The 19814-nt window shown below is 43.2% G+C and overlaps 1 long non-coding RNA gene across 1 annotated transcript; it reads left to right on the top strand.

The window, feature by feature from the left end:
• Nucleotides 1-1012: 1012 nt before the first annotated feature.
• Nucleotides 1013-18123, top strand: LOC129690537 (uncharacterized). The gene is made up of 3 exons (XR_008722297.1): nt 1013-1069; nt 17853-17958; nt 18050-18123. It is a non-coding gene; the product is annotated as an uncharacterized LOC129690537 (long non-coding RNA).
• The last annotated feature ends 1691 nt before the right edge of the window (nt 18124-19814 follow it).

Genomic DNA, 19814 nt, shown 5'->3' on the forward strand with positions numbered 1-19814 from the left:
GAAAGCCATTCGTTCTGCGTGAAAGTAGAGAGAGAGAGAGGAAAAAAGGCAAAACAAAAGTTCCTTTACTGGAAACAGATGGGCCCCATCAATTATACATTCAGAAGAACACAGACCGAGGCCAACTTGTCATGTACCGAAACAACTCTATTTAGCCAAGTTCCTACCGGGACTTCACGGACTGTTTATTCTCTCTCCCCTAGTTCTGTTTTTATTTTTCCCAGTGTGCCAGATCTGGGATTTGTAAAGGTGAAGTGGGAGAGAAGAGGTGGTTGTTTCTTGATTTCCTGGGGTACACCGGCCTGTAAGCAAAATGCCAGTAAAGAAAAGGTCTTGTTGACGTCTTCCTGACAAGGCCTGAGAGGTCGTGAGCAGGTGAGTGAGGGCGGTGGCCACAGACTCTCCAGAACACCTCCGCCCTTTGTCAACACTATCTCAGATTTTGCTGGGTCAGGGGTAAATCCCTGAAAGCCTCTGGTTCAAGTTCCGGGGCAGCCTCCTTCAACACACTTCCATCTTTGCTATTCTGTACTTTCTTTCTCTAGGCCTGCAGTGAAAGTGCTACCCAGCCCTGGAAGACTTCTGTGCCATTTTAGTATTTAACCTAGAATTCCCACCTAACTGATTTCAGTAAGCATTGCCTCTACCTTAGTTTTCTCTTAGGAAACATAGTATATGTCCGTGACCCTTGGAGGGTCTGGATCTCCTGTGTTTGGAGACCAGAGGCTTTGGGGACAGTTCTAGGACCAAAGCACTGAAGGTTAAATGTTATTATATAGCAGTGAAAACACAAAAGATAGAAGAAAATAACATACTTATCATTGTCCAAATATGGCCTTCTTGAACTCTGGATGCTATTTCAGCACTGTGGGGAAATTCCAGAAATCTCTGCCTACAAACATTTCCCTCACCTTATCTGCCTTTGCTGAGAAACCAATGATAAGCTTGGTATCAGTAAATACCACTGTCTAAAGACGCACAACACCAGTGCTAGGGTCCAGAAAGCTCTGTCTGAGACATGCGTCCTCTTCACGCCTGATTCAGCTTCACTCAGGTCTTCAGCCCCAAGGTTAGTGTCTGTTGGTTCTCGACGCTGTGACCCTTTAATACAGTTTCTCATGTTGTGGCGATTCCCCAGCCATAAAATTACCTTCGTTGTTGCTTCATAACTGCAATTTTGCTACTGTTATGAATCATAATGTAAACAGCTTTGAAGATAGTGAGTTGCCGATGGGGTCGCGACCCACAGGCTGAAACCCACTGGTTTAGACGGTTACTTCTAGTACTCACAGTTACTCTAGTACTAACGCTGGGGTGCTCCTAGGAAGGGCCCTAAACCCTAAGCTGAACTATCTGGGAAAGAAATTCTGCCCCATGGAGCCCAAGACTTCTGTAACTTTTCTTGGTCCACTGAGACAGACTCAGCCGACCTCAGTTTATACTCATTCCAAGACAAACATCCTTGGCTCTCCGTGCCCGTGTTTTGTGTACACGAGTAATCTTACAGATTTTGCCCAGCTGAGCTTCTCTGCTTTTGACGAAGGCAAACGCCGAGAACTTGAATGCAGAAACAAAACAGAATCTTGTACAATTAAAGCTGCCCTAGATAATTTTTTTTAATTTAATTTTATTCACCCTAGATCATTTAACTTGGCCTTTCTCTGCAAAGTTCTCTTAGCTCTCAGGGACAGCATTTGAGAGAAATTCCAAAGCTTAAACTCTGATTATGGTATGCTATAAAATTAGGCAAAGCTCTGGATTTACCAGGAATTTGAACCTGCGTGATCCGCAGGGGGTTACTGGGATGTGAGTCTGGGTGTATCCAGCCTGAGTTGTTTATTTACGCGGAGAATTGAAGGAAGAGTTCAGAAACATCCTGTTACAGGATGTGCTGATGGGCCAGGCTGAGTGTGGAGAGAGCGGAAATCTGGAGACTGCTATCGGCACTGCCCTCTAGCGGCTGTGTGTAGTTTTACTGACTGAAATACAGGGGCACCTTCCAATTCTCCAATTGACCAAAGCAAACTCCCCGATTGTGTACGGGAAAGACAAAGGGAGGGAGGGCTGAGGCGAGAAGCAGGAGGAGAAAAGTTCCTCAGAGCGCCCAGCACAGGGGCTCCAAAGCTGCAGTAGTTGCTTTAGTACTCTGACTGAAACACTTGAGATTCATTGAGCCTTCCTCACACCCACAGGATACACAGACCGACCAACCGACCAACAGATGGATCGACAGACAGACAGATACACACACACACACACACACACACACACACACACACACACACACACACCACAGAGCAAGTTATTTTACCTTAAAAAAAAATCTTTATTTGAGGACTTTCAGCTCCCTTTTCGTCCCTAGGTGAGTCACTGCAGAGCAGGGAAACCTTGCGTTGCAGGTTAGACCAAGCTTGTTTATTGAACTTTCTACCCTCCTGTGTTTCCTTTAGGGCTTTCTCCTGTCTTTGCACTCAGCTCCCCACAGAAGAGCAGTTCCTCAGGTGCCTGAGGACATAAGGGTTAGAGTTGCCTCAGCCCTTAGGGAACGACAGGAATGCTGAGAATGTCTGGCGCCACTTTTCAGACCCTCTGGGAAAGGAAGTGTTGGATCAGGGGGAATGGAGGGAGCTATCTTTACCCCTGACCACAGTTTACCTAAGGATGAGGAACTGACCCCTGAGCCCAAGTGTCAGCTGGTGGACTCCTCCCGGTCTGTCCACCTGGGAACACTGGCCCCTGGAAAAGGTTGCATAGAAAACTATAAATGTGGAATTATTTTACATGTCATTCCTCATCCTGATTTATTTATTCTGAGACTTCAGTGGCTGGGAAAGAAAATGGGTATCACCTTATGATCCACAGTCCAGAGTTCAGATGTTGGGCATTCTATCAGCTCTGATAAGTCAAAGAACTTCTGGAATAACTTTTTTTTTAATGTATAGAGAAAAGGAAGGAAAAATAGGTAAGGGTTGGCTCCCAAGGGCCACCACACAGTAGTTCTCCATTCTCTGGTTCTCCATTCCCAGTCTTAATTTGGTTGTATTCAAGTCTTCATTTACCTCACGCAGGTATAAGAACAGCCATTGAGTCATAAACCATATCACAAGGTCAACTACTTTTGCAGCAACCTCTGTGACAAGTGGAATTGCTCATGAAGAGTGTGATTAGATGAAGACTTTACCCTAACCCTAAGACCTCATCACATTGTCACTGTGCCCCACCCTTTGCCTCCATCGGAACCTCTGTGGAGGGACATTTCACCTTGCATTCAGGAAGTGCAAATATTGACATAAGAACAGGTTAGTGAGGATGTTTGTCTGTATGTATCCGGGCACAAACATGAAAGGGTTTTCTTTTTCCTGTAATTGCTACTGAGTGTATTCTGTCAAAATGTTCTTTGCCTGCTACCTGCTGTAAAGCTTTCCTTATGGCAGCTCAGTTCAGTGTCCCTGACTTGGGTCACTTCCAGTGTTTAAAAAGCTCACGAATATCTTAAGACTCAGCAGTGTGCGTTTAAAAAAAAAGTTTAAAATCAGTTGCTTTTAAAGCCTCTGCCTCCTCCTCCAAAGAGGGGGAGGTGTTAATCCTTAGTATTAACAACCTCCCAAACCCCAACCCCTGCCTTGCTGTAGGATCTGAAGCCTATACTTCTCTTTCTTGCTTTAGTGAGGCTGCTGTATTATCTTTTCCTGTAGGCTGTCGCTGTTTATCTGGCCAGCGCTAGCTATGCTTCTTGATTTCATGTAGAATTTTTGATATCTCTGTCTTGAGCTACATGGGCTGGCTCTTTTTTATTGTTGTTTTCTGTTTTTCCAAGACAAGGTTTCTCTATGTTGCCCTGGCTATCCTGGGTCTTATTCTGTAGCTCAGGCCAGCCTTGGACCACAGAGATCTGCCTTCCTCTGCCTCTCTTGGATCAAAGGTGTGCGCTGGCTCTTAAGAGGGTGGGCTCTCCCACCCATCCTTGGTCCTTGATGAGTTTCTCTTGATGTGCTTCACAGCATAATAAAGCATAACTGAAAAGCTTGTTGGCCTAGCTCCAGCCACTTTGTAGTTGATATGAACTGTGAAGAAACCCTTTGGCTTTTGCTGCTCCAGAGAGTGTAGAGAGAGCCTTGGTATCTGACATGTCACCTCCACTTTAGTATCACTTTCCTTCTCCTTTTTTTCTCTCAAGGATCAGGTACTGTCTGAGTTCAAAGACCATGCCCTTTCCTCCCAAAGCCACCCTCCGCTACACAGCTCAGTGCTGATGGTGGCAACCAACTTCTCGATTACAGTTTCATCCTGGGGAGGGCCCAGTCCAGTTCTTTCCATGTAAGAAGAGGCTATGAAAGGGACTTCAGCTTCTCTGAAAAACGTATCATTTGTTTTCTCTAAAGCCTTCCTCTTTCATCAAAGAAGTGGGTGAACTGAAAGGCTGACTAGCTGCAATCCTGGTTCCTAACGCATGTAAGTTCTTTAAACATGGACCAGGATGTAGTTTTATTTTGTTCTTAATGATAGCAATTCTTGATACCCAAGGGACAACTGCTGAGGCAGGCAGGGCTACCCCAGGAAGGTACACTTATCTACCTGCTAAAAAATTAGGTGGAATAATTATCCCTTTAATATGATACTGTACTTTTCCTTCCCAGAATTCCTGCTCCCTAGCTCCATCCCTACCAACCAGCATGATCTTCTTTGGACCTGCCCATCTTTCTAAGACGCAATTTTTCTGCTTCCTCTCTCTTGTCTTTATTTGGGATGCTGGCCAGAACCTAAGCATGCTTCTTCCCATACTTTGGGACTGTGGGAAGAATGCCTCTTCTTCCTGTGGCCTTTAAAGTCCCTGTTCAGTGGATTCATTCATTCCCCTTTTCCTCTGAGTCTTCTTTTTCAACTGCTGAACTAGGGTCTACTCCTCTACAGTAAGCCTACTTTCTAGGGAGGCATCTTACTCAAAGGAGCAGAGGGAACATCCCTTTCTCGCATCTCCTTTGAGGGAGACAGCAAATATACTAATAACATTCTAATATTCTTATTGACCTAGTTAGAATCATATGTCCATCTTAAAATCAGGGATCAGTGAAGGGACTGGGACCTCATGGGTGACCGTTCCTATGTGGTGGAATAGTTGCTAAGAGTTAACTGTCATAGGACACTGGAACCCGTTTCCTCTCTGGGAGCATTTTTTTTTTTGCACCATATTCTCCTTTACTTGTCAAGAATCTTGTCCTATCTGTGTACTTCAACTCAGCTCTCCCAGGCATGTGTGATCCAGACAAGGAGCTAATAACAGACCATGCATGAATTCACTTAAAGTGTATGCAATTTAGTGCTAAATTTAGACCCTTGGATTTGTGTACCATTATTAATTCAGTGGGATGATTAAAGGTCATTATGTCAAAGCCAATTGGAAATGCATTTCCGTTTACTGTTGTGACAATGGCCTCTGTAGTCTCTTCAGCTCTCCTGAACACATGATAAGCCTCCAGCTATCCAGGTTGGTCATCCTCCCCTGATGCAGTGATCTCTGGGCCTTTCATAAGGTCAAAGAGCTTCTGCAACTCCTTGTTGTCTAAGGGACAGTCACAAAATTACCCTCTATTTTGTGGTGAGTGTTTTTGGCCTGCACGCACTGGGCATTTGAAGGCTGCTATGGTGTACTCTCACACCTTTCTGCAGATAAAGCATCATTGTTTGAACAGGTCCAGTCAGGCATGACTGATTAGAATGGTGTGGTAGAACCTGTAGTCGGCATTTGCTACTTTGTGGGCTCCTTTTTCTCTCTTCCACCCTTCTCCCCCCTTACTAACCTCTAACACTAGATTAGTGTTAGGAGAGAAAAAAAGGATAGAGAGGAAAAAGGGGTGGCATTATTGTTAGACTACTTCCTGCTGACTACAGGTGTCAAACTCCTTGGGTCAAGTTTTATCTTCCCTGCCAGGATATCTAAATTCTTTTCATTTCTTGGCACAAGACTATTTGACAAGCAGCAACCAAGAACATTCAACCATCAACCAGCCAGCAACAGCAACAATGCCTCTCAGGGTCCTAGTATTTATATATTTATATATCCTCTGAAAAGTTCCCAGAATTCTAAATGTCCCATACTTGCAGAAACTATCTGCAGCTGGCAAAACCATGTCCCTTCCAGAGCATAAGGCTGCTGTGAAGCAGTCCTATATCCCCAAACGTGGGATTAAAATGAAAACATATTCCCATAATATTTCTGTAGATGTAAAGAAATCAAAATTACATGATTCTCACTACAAGAACCAAAATAAATTGAATCAACTAATGGAGAGCAAGAGAGAGAGAGAGACAGAAAACATATTAGAATGAGCAAGACATGAACTCAGGTAACATGGTACAAAATGATATACTTAGTAGAGCATAGAACATCGGTATCTAATAATTATAAAAAGAACACATTTAAATTATTATAAGGTACTTTTGGAAAATAATTCAGACATTCATGCTTGAACAGATGCATTTGACAATATAGAATGACATTAGATACCATGTTCTGCCCAGTTCACGAACCCCAAAAGACCAGGAATAAACAGACTCTGCTGTAAATACATGAGGTTCTTTTTATTGTAAATTACAAGCTGCAGCTTGGGCCCACACACCCCCAACCACCGAAGCAGTAGGAGCTGAGAGCCCTGTGCTCAGGTTAGTTGGGTGATTTAAAGATTCTGGTCCATCCCAGAATGCCCAAGGCAGGGGCGATTCCTGCCTGGCAAGCATCTATTGGTCAAAATGCTACATTTTGAATTGATTGGCTATAGGAAGGTCCCCAGACCGTTTTGACCTGGTGTCCCTCCCTAGGGGGATGGGCCAGTTTCCTAGCAACTGTATCTCTAGTGGGTGGGGAAAGAATGCAGTAAGGCAGTCCTTCCCCTCAGGGCATTACTGGACTTCTCCACCCACCTAGTTCAGGCCTTAAATAATAGCTGATTTTTAATCTTTTGGTCTCTCGGTAGCATCAGTGAACTACTTCAGACTCCATGCTTAGCCCATAAATAGCTTCTTTTGCAGGTGTCTATGACAAGGGTCTATGACAATGACAGTTGTGGGTGGGAAGGTTTGTCCTATGACTGGCTGCCACAGACTATTCTAAGGATGTGGATCCTTGACTTAAGCAAAACTAGTCAGATATTCTTTTTGAGTTTCTTGATTATCTCCAAGCTACAAGCATGTCGTAGTTGGACCCCCAAGGGTTCATTGTGAGCATTTGTTTTACAATTAGGTGTGGCTTTGTCAGGCAGAAAGCAGACGTGGAAATGCCTAGGCAAGGCGAAGACTGACTTTTGTCTCACATAGATCAAGCCTTGAATGATGAGCTGTTCATGACTCTCCCAGCCTCGAGGCCCTTCTCCTCTACCATTTCAACAGTAGTGTGTGTGGAAACTGGCTTTTAGGGCAAGGGGTAAGGAGGAAGGAGTGTTTTGATTTGTGTAGCATTTGCTTAATTCCTATGGTGAAAATATTCCTACCATGAACAATTTCAAGCCACAAGGATTTCACAAGCAGCTTGCAAAATTCCCAAGGATTGAACCATGTGCTGTCTTCAGCATGTAAGAGCCTGTTCTGTCTCCCAGTTCAGGCTTCAGAAGGGCCACTCTCCATCCAGACATTAGGGTTTCATTTCTGGGAAGAGAAGGGAAGAATGAGGAAGCAAAAGATGCACTTTGTTTCCACTTCCATTGTTTCCCAGATGCCAAATGCGGTTTCCTCAGTTGGCCATCACTAGCCAATCGCACATACTTGACACCTAGGTGAGAAATGTCTTTATTTGGGTCTGCTGCCATTTACTGCCTTAAAAATTTAGATGTCTTGTTACTTTTTATGAAGCAGAAGAAAATGCATCTGGTGAAAAACCAGCAGTCTGTCACTCATGGCGAACTCTGATATAAATGGCAAAGAAGGTAGTTTCCAGTTGGGAAAATTGAATGAATCTTGAGGAGGGCTGTGCAAAACTTGAGACGATGTGATTGCCATCGATTATTTAATTATATTGTGATGATGATAATAGCCCCTCTCTTCTTTTCCTGAGTTTCAGATCATCCGAGGGACCAATGATTAACTCAAGCAAATGGAAATTAAGTGCCCCTTGTCACAGAGTTTTGGAGACTGTCTGCTTCTCAGTAATGAAAGCGTTAGTAACTTCAGCTCAGATATGAATGTAGCTATCAGTTAAATCACCAGGCAGCCCACATCCCCACCTCCCATTGTGCCCTGATGCAGGCATCTTCTTCTGAAGGCTCTCCTGGTAAATCCCCCAAAGCGAAGAGAGAAAGGAGCTGTAACAAGCATGAGTAGCTTCTCTCAAACACATCATTAGGTGGGGGAGACAGATTGAAGATTAGGGACAAAGGTCATATTATGTTCAAGCACATTGGAACCTGGCAAGGAAGAGTTAGTATCTGCTAGCTAAGTCCTTTCCACCCTGTCGGTTTAACTATCCTCTAACCCTTCCTGTCATGTACATTTAATGAAATGAATACCAGGTTTTAGAAATACTAAAACAGTTCCTGACAGAATGATAATCAGTGGCTTATGCCATATGGGTCAGATACTTGATGGAATAAGAGCTCAAAAGGCTATGTGTAAGGCAGGGTTAGAGCAGACACAGGGTTTTCATACTATGATAGAACATGAGCCTGTTCATGAAGCCGAGGCAGGATATCTGATGGGACGAGAGAATGGAAAGGGTTTTGGCCCAAGTTATGTCATGGATGCAGTGAGAATGGGGACCATGGACATGATGTGGTTAAGGAATGGAACAGCACAAACATCTTGCCGAAATATCTGTTGGAAGGCAACAGGAAGCCGGGCAGCATTGGTTTATTTAGGAGTAAGGTGTGGACAGCCCCACTGGAAGGGTATTTAGTTAACAGAGCAGAGCATATGAAGCTATTGAAAAAAAAATACCATTTTTCACAGATTATTCTGGAAGAAGTATTGCTCCCTGAAATGGTCATTTGTGTGGCCTAACAGATTCCCTTTCTGGTTTAATCCAGTTTAGCTAAGGAGCCCTGACTAATACACCTGACTAATAGGGCACAGAGAAGGGAGCCTCAGACTCGTGGGTGTATTAGAATGACTTGCTAAACTGCTAGGTGCTGGCCTCTTCTCCATAGTGTCTGATGTGCTAAAGTAGGGTACAACTCAATAACGCCTTTGAAATGGCCATTGATGCTAATGGAACTGAAATAGCACATTAGTAGTCACTGGGATAAACCCTGCCAGTTTTGAATGAGTGAATAAATGAACAGAATCAGAGTAAATTTCTTCAATCCATAAAACAAGATGGTCTAAGCTTGTTAATTATAGCTGCTTGGGAGGCTGAGTCAGAAGGGTCATGAGTTCAATCCTTTCTGGAAGGGTGAATTCAAGGTCAGCCTAGGCTGCATAGAGAAATTCTGTCTCAAAAGAGTTAAAAGGAGACTGGGGATACAGCTCAGTGTTTACTCACCTGGCATGTGTGAGGTCCTCAGCACAGCCTAGTCCTACAAAACAGACAGAATGAAGCAAAACCATAAAACAATGAGATGGGATGGTCTCTGAGATGTATTTGTGTCTATGAGTCTAAACTACAAAATGCCCTATTATATAGTTTTGCATTTATTTGTTATGCGTGTGGGGGTGGGGCACATTGCTGTGATGTGCACATGCAATGTTTGCTTCTCTCCTTTCGTCATGTGTGGTGGGGGGATGGAACTCAGGCGGGCAGGTGTGGCAGCAAGCACCGTCACGCTGAGCCATCTTCCCAGCGTGTGTGTGTGTGTGTGTGTGTGTGTGTGTGTGTGTGTGTATTTCAATCAAATAAATACTTTGGTGTTTACAGAGAATGCTTTTATCCTTTGGAATGGATGATTTTACAGGGTAGGACTTCTGTCAGCATACAAGTGGGGGAATCTGAAGATGTGAAATTGGACCTACAGGCTTTCATCAAGGCGAGAAACCTTCTTAAGCATGGGTTGTCCATATTCCCACACTCAACAACTCAACAAAACCAGAGATAGAGGGGGGAGAGAGAGAGAGAGAAACAGCTAATTCAAAATTTACCCATATATCTTTAAAAGGTAGAAAGAGAAAGGATGAGACTTTTTTTTTTTTTTTCAAGGAAAAGTATGGGTGGGCCAACATCAGGAACTTTGGAGAACATTTACCCAAACTGTTAGAAAATTCCAGCCTCAAGAAACTATTTACCCGACTCATACTTACCCAGAACAACCAGGTAGATGGCTAGCCAAGGCAAGGCTTCTTGGTCATCAAGCTCAAAGTCTCAACACAGAGGCCCAGACAGGCTGATGTCACCACAGGTTGTGGGCCAGTTGTCAACATTTGCAGCCTCAGCAAAACCCTGCTTCTTCTAACCGGCCTCCATGCTGTTGGCTAAGGGAAGGCTGGTCCAGGCAGGAACTGCTGCTGGCAGCCTTGAAGAGAACTCTGTCCAGACTTGGGGATTTCCTGAATTTCGTCTTGAGTGATTTGCTGTTATTTCTGCCTAAACCTATTATGTCGTAAGCTGCTTTGCAGTGGGCTAGGTCTCAGTCATCATTGTAGTCCACACAGTATATATCTGCCAATCACAGGCTCAGTACATATTTATGTTCTAAAACTGAACGCTAATGACTGTAAACAGAGTTCAGAATATCTAAGGTAGAAGCTTCTAAAAGAGAAAGACAGCCACATTAATGTCCATACTGCTGAAATAAGACTTTTATTCTACCCTATGTCAAGCATTTTGATCCGTTGCTTACCATGGTTTGGTTACATCTGTTGACAAACTCTTACACATTTGTGAAAACACAGGTCAGTCATTGTCTCCTCTAACATTTTCCTCCTTTGTAGTAACTCTATCCTTTAAGTATCCTTGTACTTTTTTTTTTTTCCATGAAGGGAGAATTAATTGTTTGCAGATCTGTGGACTATGACCTAGCCGAGGAAAGAGTCTATACTTGCATTTTGAAATGAATTTGCAGTCACAGTGTGGGCCAAGCAGGCAGCTGCTGTACTGTGCAGATTCACAGGTTCCAGGAACCTCCCCTGCAGTCTCCCCGCCTGCTTTGTGATTCTTGCACATGCTGGATCTCAGAGTTCTGCCTCCTACCCAGCTCCTTGAGGAAGGTCACTCTTACAGCGCCAACAAACATTTATTTTAGAGATCAGGAATTTTGACCTCAGCTTTTAAGGCTGTTTTGATAGAAAAAGAACTCGAGGGCTAAAGAGGGACGGAGGCTTGAGGGAGGGTGGAGATAAAGGGTTTATCTTAGGCCAGCAGAGATAAACTTTGCTAAGTTTCTGGTTTCTCTGAGTTGAAATTTCTAGAGAAGTAAGTTCAGTGAAAAACCTAATGCACTCTGAAGCTCACACTCAACTCTTGGGGGGGGGGGGCGGGGGCTACAGAAGGGACAGTGACAGTGTTTCCATCATTCACACGTTGAAGCTAATCTGAAATGGCTGAAGATCTTAGCTGTGACACAGTAGCAGATATGCCCCTCTTGCCTTGAGTTTGCCCGTAGTGGCTTGGAGACCCATGATCTCAAGGCAGCCACATTCAAAGACATGTTTAACAATTTCTGGGCTTTTCTGGGAGGGATCATTAACTCACTTCTGCAGCTGAACCAGGAAGCTGTGCCAAGTGGACATTGCTGAGGTCTTGATTTGTTCTTACCCCTATCTATTGGCAGCCTCGTGATGGATTGTTTTCCCTGTGCCAGGGTCAAGAGAGGCTAGTCAGTGAAAAACATTCTTTTTTTTCCCCCCTCTGTTTCAGAAAAGGTCATGCTGCCTCTGCTTGTTGCCATGGCTGAATCTCCATCTAGACATAGGAAATCATTTGCTTTTAATTATTTCGTTTCTAGGTCTGACCAGAATGAACTTTGTATTTTGTGTTCGTGATTCTTTAAATGCATGTCTTAGTAACTACTGTCGGGGCTGAAATACCTAAAAGAATGTTGCCAAGCTGTTTCAAGTCAATGGAAATAAGAAATGGAAGATGGGAGAGAGAGCAGGTAGATTATTAAATATATTGGGCCCTGATTCAGATTTAATTTTTAGAGATTTTACTTTCCTACCTGAATAGGAAACAAATAGTCATTGACCCTTTACTGTATGCGTAAGCTTTTTTTTTTTTTTTTTTTTTTTTTAATAGATTCCCACCTCTTATACATAGTTTAGCCGATTTTCTCAGTGTGCACCCAGGAAACATACCAATATTGTATTCCTCAACCTGTCTTCCTTGTTTCTCCACAGAGTGGAGCTGCAGCTGCACTGAGATGATGCAGACAGGTTTCCAAAGATGAAAGATGGAGTAAATGATACTGAGAATTGACCAGGAGTTTCTGTTTATCAATTGTCTAAAGAAAGGAAATAAGTCATCAGATTTAGTCTGAAGATCAGGGTGCTGAAATCATGCCGTTGGATCGTAATCCAGTGGGAATGAAAGATGAACGGTCTGTGGTGTGTGTCCATGACAAGTTATCTCTTTACTTTAGAATACAGTCTTATCACGAGTGGTTTGAAATATTCCGTCAAAGAGATAGGTTGTTTGTTTTCGAGGTGTGCTGTGTCTGACAAAGCACTGGCATTTAGTATTTTGAAAAGGAGGTCCTGTTGGCAGGGGCCACTCGGTTACTTGACAAATATGTTCTGTGCCAGGAACTGGTCCCGAGCATGTGGATCACATGACTCCACCCAGAAGGCGCTTCCACTTTAGTGGAAGAAGACAAAAATTAAAAGTACCATTGTTGGCATGATAAAGTACACCATCACTTTAGAGACTGACTGGAGGAATGATGTCTTTATTAAGGTCTGCATACAGGGAAGAAAGCATTAGACAAACTTGAGAGAAGGCAGGTGTTAAACTCAGCTAAACAAAACATGGCCAGGTGGCTGGGACGTGCTGGGCAAGCCGGTGAAAGGAGATGGAGCTGTAAAGACAGGGAGGCTGAGCACCTGGAGGCTCTGAGGCCTTGGAGAGGAGGACATGTCACTGTAAACTGCTGGATGTTTTATACTTGGAGGATGAGAAAAGAAATTGTCTGCTGTGGAGACAGAAAAGGAGGGCAAGCGTGATGGCTGAGGGTGCATAGGGAACTTAAAGTCGGTAGCACTGAGGGTGACAAGATTAGTTTAGAGACACTACAGTCAAGGCTGTCAGGAGCTTCGTGGCCAGGTGTAGACTGTGTATGTGTTCATGTGTGCATAGGTGTGACTTTAGGTGCACATAGGCATGTTGACACAGCATATCTTCTTCAGTTGCTCTCCACTTTATTTTTCCAGTAAGTTTAAAAAAATTCTTTGAGCATTTTATATAATATATTTTGATCATTTTCATCTTTTCTCTCTCAACTCCTCCCAGATCCACCTCCACCTCCCCACCCATGCATCCAACTTTGTGCCTTCTATTTTCCTTCTTCTTTTTTTTTTTTTTTTTTTTTTTTAAAGCCCAATTTGTATTGCTCAAGCACACTTGGATGTGGGGCCAGTGTGGTTGGTCTACCCTTCTTTAAGGGTTCAGACCCTTAAGGAAAACTGAGCCCCTCCAACCCCCATAAAGCTAGCAAAGCCCCACCCTCTGCCTGTGTTCTGGGCGTTGTCTGCCTGAGCTTCTGCAGGTCTTAAGCATGCTGTCATAACATCTGTGAGTTCATACGTTCAATTGCCTTGTGTTTCAGGAACCACTGTTTCCTTGTAGCCATCCACCACCCCTGGCTCCTAAAATCTTCCAGCCCTGTCTTCTTGATAATTCCTAAGCCTTGGGGGCAGGAGTGTGATGTTGATCTTCCATTTGGGGATGAGCACTTTGCAGTCTCTTATCCTCTCTTGAAGTTGTGGGTCTCTGTTAATTGTCTTCTGCTGCAAGAAGAAGCTTCTCCGATGAGAGTTAAGAGGTACTAGCCTATAGTTATAAAAATAAGAACCTAGGGCCTGGAGAGACGGCTTAGAAGTTAAGAGCACTGGCTGCTTTTCCAGAAGTGCCGAGTTCTAGTCCCAGCAACCACATAGCAACCATCTATGTTACAGATCTGGTGCCCTCTTCTGGTGTGCAGGCATACATGCATGCAGAATATTATAAACAAATAAATAAATAAAATAAAATAAACCTTAAAAATAAGAATAAGAACCCAGTGAGAGTTTGTTACTGTATCCATTTAGCGGGACAATTGCATTAGGTTCACCCCTAGGGCTAAAGACATGTCTTGTCTCTAGTTCTTGACTCTAATAATGGTACTGGTTTATAAATTCCGTTTCACAGAGCAGACCTTAAATCCAATCAGAAAATGTTCCGTTGCTTCTACAACATTTCCAGCATTCCTTCCAGAGGGTATATCTTTCCAGGCCAGTTGTTACTGTAGCCCACAGGATTCTCAGCTGGGTAGGACTGGCAGTTATTTTTCTTTTCGTGGTGCTGTACTTGTACTTTCCAGCACTGTGAACACTGGCCCACAGGAATGAAGCTTTGAGGTGAGTACCAGCTTGATTTTTCCATGTTCTATGACTTAAGTACATGTTATCTTCAGCAATAGAGTTTTACCATCAAGTTCTGGGAGGGCAAACAAAGAGTAATGGCAACAGCCTATAATGTTTGGAGGTGTTGGCTTTGTATTCCTCCCCACACTCACTCCACTACCCTGACTTTCCATCCCTCCATCCATTTAACCCTTCCTGTTCATTATTCCTCTTTCCTCTTTTATATCACTACATTCTACCTACCCTTCTTGGAAGACCCTCCCCCACTGCCCTTTAATAGTTTCCTGGCCTCGATGGGTTTTTTGAATGAAACACACATCTGAGGATCCAGAGCAAATATCCATGTTGGAGAAAACATGTGACATTTGACGTTCTGGGCCCAGGTACCCTCACGTGATAGTTTCCTGCTCTATCCATTTTTCTGAAAATTTTATAATTTTGTTTTTCTTTCTTTTGGGGGGGGGCAGTTTGAGATGGGGCCTCACTATGTACTCCTGAACTAGATACATAGATGAAGCTGGCAAGGAACATTGATGAGCAGGTAACTCTATTCACAATGTCTAGAAATGGAAACTACCTAAATGTCTACTATCTGGTGAATGGATAATGAAAACATGGCACGTTTATGCAATGGGTAGATATTATTCATATATTATAACAAATAACAATAATTATAGTTATAATAATAATAATAATTTGTTAAGAAAAACAAAGTTGCCAGGTGTACAGACCTTTAATCCCAGCTCTTGGAAGACATAGGCAGGTATCCCTGCAAGTTCAAGCCAGCCTGGGAGGAAAGGGTTTATTTTGCTCAAACTTCTAGGTTTCAGTCTATCACAGGGAAAAAGCAGGGCAGAAACTCAAGCAGGGCAGGAACCCAGAGTCAAGAGCTGATGTAGAAGCCATGGAGGAACATTGCTTACTGGCTTGATTTCCATGGCTTATGCATCCTGCTCTCTTTAGTTTTCCTTTTCTTCCTTTCTTCTTTTTTTCCTTCTTGCCTTCCTTCCTTTATTCCTTCTTCCTTCCTTGTTTTGTTTTGAAACAGGGTTCTCTCTGTAGCATTGGCCACCCTGGAACTCGCTCTGTAGACCAGGCTGGCCTCAAACTCACAGAGATCTGCCTGCCTCTTCCTCCCAAGTGCTGGGATTAAAGGCATACTCCACCACCATCTGGCATTTGTCCTGGATAGCATCCAGGACCACTATCCTAAGGGTGGGCCGGACTTTCCCACATCCATGGCTAATTAAGAAAATGCCCTTCTGAATAAAGATTGAACATCTTAGCCAGGTTCCTCTTCAAGGAGCCTATCATAGAGGGCTTCTGAAAGACTCTACCCAGCAGGGTATCAAAACATATGCTGAGATTCATAGCAAACTTTGGGCAGAGTACAGGGAATCTTATGAAAGAAGGGGGAGATAGGAAGACTTAGAGGCAACAGGAGCTCCACAAGGAGAGCAACAGAACCAAAAAAATCTGGGATACGGGTCTTTTCTGAGACTGATACTCCAACCAAGGACCATGCATGGAGATAACTTAGAACCCCTGCACAGAAATAGCCTTATGGAAGCTCAGTGTTCAAGAGGGTTCCCCAATAATAGGTTTAGGGACTGTCTCTGACAGGAAATCAGTGGCTGGCTCTTTGATCACTTCCACCTGAGGGGGGATCAGACTTACCAGTCCACAGAGGAACAATGCAACCAGTCCTGGTGAGACTTGATAGACTAGGGTCAGATGGAAGGGGATGAAGACCTACCCTATTATTGGACTTGGGGAGGGGCATAGGAGAAGAAGAGGGAGGGAGAGTGGGATTGGGGAGGGAATGGGGAGGAGGCTACAGCTGGGATACAAAGTGAATAAACTGTAATTAATAAAAATTAAAAAAAAGAAAAAGAAAATGCCCAAGGGCTTTCCTACAGCTCAATCTTAAGGGTGCATTTTCTCAGTGGAGGTTTCCTCTCAGAAGACTGTAGCTTGTGTCGAGTTGACATAAAACCAGCCAGCACAGGTGCTCTGGCTTCTTCCATCCCTGTTTACATTCTCTTTATCTCCATCACTTGTCTTACCCCCCTAGCCAAGACTTCAAACACTATGTTGAAGTGGACATCTTGTCTCGTTTCTGATTTTAGAGGAAATGCTTTGAGATTTTTCTCCTTTTCTCTTTCTTTCCTTATCTTTCTTTCTTTTCTTTTTTTTTGGAAAGGACCTATTTTGAATGTGGAGTTTCTTGGTTTGCTTAGACTGACTGGATTGCAAGCCCAGGGATCCTCCCATTTCTGCCTCCCGAGTCCTGGGCTTACATGTGTGGACCGTTGCTCCTCGCTTTTTCGGTGGGTGCCATATATCTGAACGTCAGTCTCGTTCCTGCAAGGCAAACACTTCACAGACTGAGTCATCCCGCTAGGCCCCAAAGATTTTTATTTGACCTGTGAGGAGGTGGTGATGCTGTTGCCTAAGTTTCTGGTGACACTGGGGATAAAGGTACATTGTATGTGGAGATGATCATCTACAGAGTTCTTAGGTCTGTTTAAGAGAACCAGTCATTCTGTGTTAAGTTTTCCCACTTGTTTAGTTTAAAAAGCACATAAATAATTTTAGCTAGTAATATCCATTGAGGATTGTTAAATGATGGCTTATTCCTTAGTACTTAGTGTCCTGTGATTTATGACCTGTGTGGCATATTAATACTAATATATGATTTCTTTAATTGATTTTTTTATGACTGAATGATATTAAGGAATCCAGATTTTAATAAATTTACTACCTAACAGAAGACTGGATTACAACTTTATTTTCTTTCTTTCTTTTTTTTTTTTTTTACAACTTTATTTTCAATCAGTGGCTTGTTAGGTGGTTAGAACCCTTTTGGAATGTTAAGAGAATAGAAATATTAGTCTTATAAATTAGAAAATAAACTGGGTGGTAGTGGCACACACCTTTAATTCCAGGACATGAGAGGCAGAAGCCTGCCTGATCCACAGTGAATTCCAGGGCAGCTGGGCCTACACAGCTAATCCCTAACAAAAAAAAAAAAAAAAAAAAAAAAAAAGGAAAGAAAATGACCACAAGTAAATCCTTCAATATCTTGGGCCCCATATCCTTAGCAAGATCAGCCAGACCTGGTTTCTAATATTGGTAGATGAGTTTTATTTTTCTATTTCTCTGGCGAAACACCATGACCAAGGCAATTTTTCAAGGAGAGCATTTAAGCTGGTATGGGGGCAGGGTGCAGGTGTAGATGCAGAAGGTTCTCTGTGAGTTTGAGGACAGCCTGATCTACACTGAGTTCTGTGTAGCCAGGAATTCACAGAGACTCTGTCTCAAACAGCCAGAAACAAAGAATAAAAAATGAAAACACTGAACTGAGCTGCTGGTTCCAGGGAATGAAGGTCGGCAATGGTGAAGAAAAGGCACGGTGGCAGGCCTCGCAAAGCGCTCACATCTCCTTCCACAAGTAGGAGGCGGAGAGAACGAACTCAAAATGGGGTGAGTGTGAGTGTTTTGAAACCCCAAAGCCCACGCCCAGTGACAGAACTCCTCAGAAGCTCACACCTCCCAATCCTTTCAACCCACACAGCCACTAACGGAAGATGAAGTGGTCGAAGACGTGAGCTTACCTGTGGGAGCGTTCACAATCTCGTTCAAGCCAGCACAATGGTAATGCTTTGTTCCTAGAAATATTGATAGTTCTATTAAGATTTCCTCCTGTGACTATGAACTAGCCCTGGGCTAGTTTAAAGTCTTATAAAAATAATCGTGTTTATTAATTTGTTTATTCACCCAGTGAAAAGGTATCAGCTGTTTTTAGGTGTTCTTTCAGTCTCTTTGGATACAAGGACCTACACTGTCTACTGTTATTATCTAAGCAAATACTATCAACTTCCTGTAGTTAAAATGAGCAATGGCAAGTGGATTGGTTTTGTTGGATCAAGTCTGAAAGGTTTTGTGGCAAGTCTGAAAGGAGAGAGGTATTATTTTAATGGATGATCTTGAACCATTGAAGGGTTTTTACATGTGGGATCGATTGATCCATCTAGCCTTGCACTTTAGAAAAAATCACTGTAGCAACAGTGTGGAATTGAAATGCAGGTAAATAAGAGTACTTTAACCCCTACATAGACCTGTGCTTTTCACCTTAGGCCTCCATCATGTACAAAGCTATGACTTGACCACTGTGACTTCATTTACCACCAAGCTGGAAAATAAAATAAGTAGAAGAGACACCTCCAGCATTTCATAACCAAATGCTCCAAGATCAGAGTAGGAAAATTGTTTAGTCTGCTAATATAAGTAACTTCTCAATGTTACAGCTTAACTTTATCATAAGCTATAACTCAAGCACGTTGTTGCAGTGTAAAACTGACTTTGAAGAACGTCTGTGGCTGAACCCTGTATCACCTGCTTCATCATTTCATCTCTCTAATGCAGCACTTCTCAGCCTGTCAGTTGTGACTATTGAAAAACACATCCCCTTCCCTCCATGGTATTAGGAACTGAGATACCCCTCAGTAGCAAAATTACAGTTGTGATGTAGCAAGGAAAGTAATTTTATAGTTTGGTGTCACCACAACATGAGAAACTACACTTGCAGCGTTAGGAAGGTTGAGAACCACTGCTCTATGGTCTTTCTTTTTTTTTAAATATAATTTTTATTTTTTTATATTAATCACAGGTTATTTACTTTGTATCCCAGCTGTAGCCTCCATCCTCATTCCCTCCCTCCCTCATCTCCTCCCTGCCCCTTTCCAAGTCTACTGATAGGGGAGGTCCTCCTCCCCTTCCATCTGACCCTAGCTTATTAGGTATCTTCAGGACTGGCTGCAATGTCCTCGTCTGTGGCCTAACAAGGCTGCTCCTTCCTCGGGGTGGGGGGAGTCAAAGAGCCAGCCATTGAGTTCATGTCAGAAATAGTCCTTGTTCCCCTTACTAGGAACCCAGTTGGATACTGAGCTACCATGGGTTACATCCGAGCAGGGATTCTAGGTTATATCCATATATGGTCCTTGGTTGGAGAAACCGTCTCATAGAAGACCCCTGTGCCCTGGTATATTTGGTAGGGTCTTTCTTAAGATGGAAGCAAACACAGTCATGGAGACTTTGTGACTGTGTTCAGATGAGGTTTAACTATGGCCCATTAACTGTCTCTAGACCATTGAGGATCTTTTTGATGCTATTTGCTTTCTTCTCTTGACACCAAAAGAGTTTGATTTTCCAGCCATGTCCTAGAGCAGCATATTGGATTTTCTGATGGCCGTGTGTGTCTTTTTGTAGGACATATGAATGCTGGGATTCAGGAGGCAGTGAACCCAGACAGAAAGATTAAAGGTATTAAAGAGGAACAG

Source organism: Psammomys obesus, unplaced genomic scaffold (assembly GCF_907164565.1).
Source record: "Psammomys obesus unplaced genomic scaffold, mPsaObe1.curated_primary_1811, whole genome shotgun sequence".
In the NCBI taxonomy this organism is placed as follows: domain Eukaryota; kingdom Metazoa; phylum Chordata; class Mammalia; order Rodentia; family Muridae; genus Psammomys; species Psammomys obesus.